Source organism: Triticum dicoccoides, chromosome 5A, assembly GCF_002162155.2.
Source record: "Triticum dicoccoides isolate Atlit2015 ecotype Zavitan chromosome 5A, WEW_v2.0, whole genome shotgun sequence".
NCBI lineage: Eukaryota > Viridiplantae > Streptophyta > Magnoliopsida > Poales > Poaceae > Triticum > Triticum dicoccoides.
Window position 1 is genome coordinate 616,958,996 of NC_041388.1, and position 6,593 is coordinate 616,965,588.

Below are 6,593 nucleotides of genomic sequence, written 5' to 3' on the forward strand. Positions count from 1 at the left end.
CTAATCTAGGACTCCCTCAGGCGGGCTTGATCGTTCCTAGCTAGTGGTTGAATCTTGGAAATTTTTTGATGTTTCTCTGATTAAATAGATACTTATGTACCTAGAAATGATTTTTGGAAAAAAATAAATAGCAAACTATGAGGCAGCTACAGTTCAAATTTGACCCGCTTCCTACTGAATCGGCGGAAATTTGTCTTTTTCACCAGAGGTGGATCAAGGCTTTTGACACCCAACCATTGCGTCAATTGTGCATTAAACATGGCATAGTATTTTATAAAATTGATTTGGTCCATTTTTGCAACAATTATTTGGTAGTTCCTTCACAAAAAAACCTCATTTCAGGCACTCGAACAATGGAAAATGAATTTTCCATGCAAAGAAAATGAAAACTCCCTTAGACAACATTGTTTGGAATTCCAAGATGTACCCTTTTGCACAATATGAGATCATTTGAACAAACTATGCCATGAATGTGGCCATAAGATTGATCATTTGGCTTGAAAGCCATGAATCTTCACGCATGATAGCTCGTTTCTGAGAACACTTTTTTTTAAATAATTGCCGTATTACAAGTTTATTATTTTTCCTGGAAACTTGGTCACATATAATGACACAATGCGAAGGTTTTCCAATTTTTTGATTTTTTTGAATTTTTTATGCGTGTTTCAAAATACGTTCAAAATGGCGGGCTTGACCGTTCCTAGCTAGTGGTTGAATCTTGGAAATTTTTTGATATTTCTATGATTAAATATATACTTATGTACCTAGAAATGATTTTTGGAAAAAATAAATAGCAAACTATGAGGCATCTACAGTTCAAATTTGACCCGCTTCCTCTTGAATCGGCGGAATTTTGTCTTCTTCACCGGAGGTGGATCAAGGCTTTTGACACCCAACCATAGGGTCAATTGTGCATTAAACATGGCATAGTATTTTATAAAATTGATTTGGTCCATTTTTGCAACAATTATTTGGTAGTTCCTTCATAAAAAAACCTCATTTTAGGCACTCGAAAAATGGAAAATGAATTTTCCGTGCGAAGAAAATGAAAACTCCCTTAGGCAACATTGTTTGGAATTCCAAGATGTACCCTTGTGCACAATATGAGATCATTTGAACAAACTATGCCATGAATGTGGCCATAAGATTGATCATTTGGCTTGAAAGCCATGAATCTTCATGCATGATAGCTCGTTTCTAAGAACACTTTTTTTAAAAAATAATTGCCTTATTACAAATTTATTATTTTTCCTAGAAACTTGGTCACATATGATGACACAATGCGAAGGTTTTCCAATTTTTTGATTTTCTTGAACTTTTTATACCCGTTTCAAAATGCGGTCAGAACGGCGGGCTTGACCGTTCCTAGGTAGTTGTTGAATCATGGAAACCTTTTGATGTTTCTATGATTAAATAGATACTTATGTACCAAGAAATGATTCTTGGAAATATAAAGAGCAAACTACGAGGGAGCTACAGTTCAAATTTGACCCGCTTCCTCCTGAATCGGCGGAAATTTGTCTTTTTCACCAGAGGTGGATCAAGGCTTTTGACACCCAACCATTGTGTCAATTGTGCATTAAACATGTCCTAGTATTTTGTAAAAATGATTTGGTCCATTTTTACAACATTTATTTGGTAGTTACTTCACAAAAAAACCTCATTTCGGGCACTCGAAAAATGGAAAATGAATTTTCCGTGAAAAGAAAATGAAAACTCCCTTAGTTAACATTGTTTGTCATCCCAAGATGCACCCTTGTGCACAATATGAGATTATTTGAACAAACTATGCCATGAATGTGGCCATAAGATTGATCATTTGGCTTGAAAGCCATTGATCTCCACACATGATAGCTCGTTTCTGGGAACACTTTTTAAAAATAATTACCGTATTACAATTTTATCATTTTTCCTGGTAACATGATCACATATAATGACACAATGCGAAGGTTTCCTAATTTTTTGTTTTTTTGATTTTTTTCATGTCTATTTCAAAATGCGGTCAAAACGGCGGGCATGACCATTCCTAGCTAGTGGTTGAATCTTGGAAAACTTTTGGTGTTTCTCTAATTAAATAGATACTTATGTACCTAGAAATGATTTTTGGGAGAAAATAAAGATTAAACTATGAGGCAGTTGTAGTTCAAATTTTTGATCCGCTTCCAGCTGGATCAGCGGAAATTTGTCTTTTTACCAGAGGTGGATAAAATTTTTTGACACCCAACTATTTGGTCATTTGTGCATTAAATATGGCCTAATAGTTTATAAAATCGATTTCATCCAATTTTGCAATAAATATATTGTAGGTCCTGCACAAAAAAACTCATTTTGGGCACTCGAAAAAGGGAAAATGCTTTTTTTGCAAAAAAACTCATTTTCGACGACACCTTTTTAAAGATATTTATCTTATTCCATGTTGTTATTTTTTCTGAAAACTTGTTCACATTTTGGTGACACAATGAGAAGGTTTTCCATTTTTTATAGAATTTCTTAGATCATAAAGTAGCTTAAATGATTTTAACACATTATTTTAAGTCAACTACAACCAATTTAGATGGTCATAACATCGTACTGCATTCTGATTGGTTTGTGGACATATCACGCGGATCGTGCATCTAACACCGTCGGATGCTCGGGGATCCAACGGCTGTCCTCGACCCATCCACACCAACCCTGAAACCCTAGCTATGTCCTCCAGGTCAATTTCCATCCACCCCCCGCCTCCTTTCTTTCCCTCGTTCCCCGATCCCCTCCCTTCCTCACCCACACAAACCCTAGCTCCTCTCGATCCCGTCCCCTTCCTCCCCGCCAGCTCCACCGATCCTCCCCTCGATCTCGTCGGAGCGGGCGGAGATCGGGCCGCGGTGATTCCCCACCCCACCCAGCCACAACGCCATGCCCAAATCAAGCCTCCTCCTCCTCCATCGCACCCATCCCCATCCCCACACCAATCGCACCGCCCGCCCCCGTCAACTGCTCCTCCACCCCGCCGAGTCGCCGCACACTGGTGAGTGAGCATGTTTGTCGTACAACCCAAAGCCGTAGATGGCCCTAATTAATTCCCCCCAATTCGGTCCCCTCGCAGGTCGCGGCGTCGTCGCCGTGGATGGGATGTGCGGCGACCGTCCCCCCAACGACCAACTCCTGCAGATGGAGACGGCATGCGGCGCCCTCATGCACGAGCTCCAGGTGCGCCCACAGTCTGCCAGCGGCCAGGACGACGCCGACGGCCTCCATAGTTGCTCCTTCTCCGCATTAGCGCGCCATGGATGTCCTCTTCTGGTCCTGGCAACAGTAGTGCTATTACCTCAACTATCCTTGGTGCAATTGCTGAATCCGGTACAGATGGCGACCAGCAACACTGGCTACCAGGTAGCTGCTGATGTTCCCTTGCTCTACTAGTGCTGTGTTTTTCACCCAACACGGAGGTATGTGTTGCACTGTCGCTTATCAGCAGCCTTTTCCTTGTGGAGTGCTCTACCGACGGCAGGAAAGAGGAACCAAGGCCCCCTCAGATACTACCAGGCTTGGGCAATAATGATAATGTGAAGCCTGACGTGTCGTCGCTAGTACCATTTAGATTTAGGGCCTTATAATGGACAAACATTGATATCTTTGAGATGCTTTGCTTTGCTTTCTTTTCCATGTAATTGTTGATAGGGTTTTTATATATGGTTTAGTTTCAGCCTGAATCCACCACCAATGATGATTCATTTTACTCTAGTCTTTTGAGTGGAACCGACGGTTTGGGCATAAGTGGTTTGCTACCAAACAGCTTGGATGCATTGCCGAAGTTGTCTGTTTCATAAGGCTTGGAAGTTCTATATGCAAAGATCTGAAGTAGTTATAGATCCTATAAAGATAGATCATCATGCTGCTTCAGTCGGAATTGATTACTTTGGGCTTACTGAAGCCGATTATGCAGATAGATAATCAGCCAATGACACTTGTTAGTTGCATAAACTTTTTTTCTTACTAGTCGCTGCTTGCGATTATCGAAATTGTCCATAATCTGCTTTGGTTACTCACCTTTTTCTCTGCGTCCTATGTTACTATCCGCCGAATGAGATATGCTCGATATATGTCCAGATTGAGATATGAGAACCCCATCAGCATGCTCGATATATGTCTAGTTGAGATGGTGACTTAACTAGACCACATCAGCATGCTTGTTACTAGGGAATCCATGATCCTGTCACTAACATTGTCCATTACTCCATCTATCTACAGCCAAGAAACTACATAACAGTTTACTAAACTGAAATATTCTTAGGCCGTTCGATAATTCAGCAAATTCAGATCCAACAGAAACAGTTCAGTTGTCAATGCTGTGCGTCATGTTCTTGCTAAATGCAAGGGATCGCATTGTCTAGTCATCTGTAGTTACGGGCTTGTGGGGCTATCAATTGGGTTTATTTTTTAGTTAGATTGACTTATTGTACATCCCTAGTTTCTTTATTGCTGGGTTATTTGGTGAAAAGAACTGTTTTCCTGTGCACACGTCATGGCACTGGCAGAGTGTTGCCAATAAGTAGATAATGTATCCGTCACTTTGACATCTTTCTATACTTTAGAACTACCACTTATCATGTTGCTTATTTCTGATGCTTTCTAAGTTGGTATTATATTTCAGCATTACTTGATTCCCTTTTCAAATTGTTGTTGCCATGTGGTTGTCCTTCCCGTTAGTTCATGTGAAATTTGGATTTTAAGATTATGGCTTAATATGTTGTCTCATGCTGTTGATTTCAATTGTGCAGAATCTATTGAATTGAAAGCGGGTCAAGAAGCGCCCCGTCAACCAGAACATACACGTCGCCACGCGCCTCTCCGGTGGCGATGAGGCACAGCAGCACCTCCTCCTCGGCGGCGGCGTAGCCGGCACCCTCTGCTTTGAGGAGGGCGACATCGTGTCGCTCAAGAACTACATGAATGGACAGTACTTCAGGGAGATCGGCGTCGGCATGCCACCCCAGAAGTTCACCTTCATCTCGGTGCGTCCTCCTCCTCGGTGGTGCTGACGCCTTTTTTGTTTTTAGGATTAAGAGGGTTTGGCTGTCTATGAGACTGTGAGGCAGGGGATTGACGTTGTTTTTGGTGCTTTGTTGGTGCAGATTGCGTGCTACCTCCACTCACGCTACAAGGCGGGGCGTCTAGCACCTGCAAGAAGAATGGCTCACCACCATGCTAGTGATTGTGCTTTACAGTAGTTGACATGCTCTATTCCTGTCTGTTTTGCTTGTTGACAAAGATGGTGTGTATTGTACACACCCCTTTGTGATTTATGCACTTGACATGCATTTTCACCATCACCCACAAACTGTAACATGCTAGTTGTATGTGCTGCAGCAATTCTTGCATTTGATTTCAAATTGTTCTCTGCTTTGTGTGTGCACATGTGTTAATGATGGATTGGCTAGTCAGATGATGCTACAACAACATATTCCTGAGATTCTCTTTGAGGAATACAAAATCGAGGTTTTTAAGAGTGATGGCCAGCCTATCTAATGTTTGTTTTCTTCTATACACTTGCTCCTTCCAGTAGGCATTGCAAGTGATGTGTTCAAGTGTAGTCCTCTGGTCACATTTTTTAACCAGTACCATATGATTGTAGCATACTACTACTTTTAGTCATTTAACATCTTAATTTACCTAGAATGATGAAGTAGTTGCACTTGGTATATGGGCTGAGCAAATGATGATTCATATGATTATTCTGATACATTTGATGTTTGAAAATCGAGCTTTTTAAACCTGATACTCAGCCCATCACAAACTAGTCATCTGCTACTCTTGTTGTGCTGTAGTTTCTTATGATGATTTGAAAGTAAACAGAGTGTCAACATAGGTGCTCTATCATATGTTGTACTCTGTTTACCAGCATATGTTGTACTATAGCAGATGACGATTCATATGATTACCAGCATATGTTGTACTTTTGCTGTGCTGTGTTGTAGTTTGTTGAACCGTCCCAGATTATTTGAATTTAATATGAACCTAAGAGTTAAATAAATTGTATGGGCGACATTAACATAGGTGCTCTATACCTGCTCTGCTCCTGTTCAGAGGCATCTTGTATTCTTTTTTGTATAATCTCCTATCGTAAGCAAAAAAGCTTCAGGCATTGAGCCATTGTATTGTGGTCTTTAAATACATTTTCTGTCCTATCCCTTGCATAGCTAATTTGCCTTTTGCCGTGAGATGGAAACTGATATATCCACCTTTTGCTATGAGATGACAACTGATTTATCCACCTTTTGCTGTGAGCAACTAATTTTCTTTTTACTAGTTGTTTTATTTGCTTGCATGATCTTGGTTTCCCTGAACTTCAGTGTTCTATTTGCTTGCTTCTCAGTCTCTCTCCCTCCCCGCAGGTGCCACCGGACGCAAGGGTGGAGCCTATGCCTCCTTGCTAAAGCTTCTCGCTCCACCAGTTTATGCTGCTGCGGATGTGGTTAAGAGGGCGTTCTACACTAGCTTCTTATGTTGCATGTGAATGGGGGTGATTAGATAGAACTGGAGTGTTCTTATAGGAAGGCAAGTTGTTGCATCTGGAGCACATGAGATGTGCTAATACGAGTTGGAACAATGTG

The 6,593-nt window shown here is 41.1% G+C and overlaps 2 non-coding genes across 2 annotated transcripts; both read left to right on the top strand.

Annotated features, from left to right (window-relative positions):
* The first annotated feature begins 5,419 nt into the window (after positions 1–5,419).
* Positions 5,420–5,497, top strand: LOC119304481. Its single transcript, XR_005148300.1, has one exon. It is a non-coding gene; the product is annotated as a small nucleolar RNA SNORD36 (small nucleolar RNA).
* A 192-nt stretch (positions 5,498–5,689) lies between these two features.
* Positions 5,690–5,764, top strand: LOC119304476. The gene has a single exon (XR_005148297.1). It is a non-coding gene; the product is annotated as a small nucleolar RNA SNORD36 (small nucleolar RNA).
* Positions 5,765–6,593: the final 829 nt, after the last annotated feature.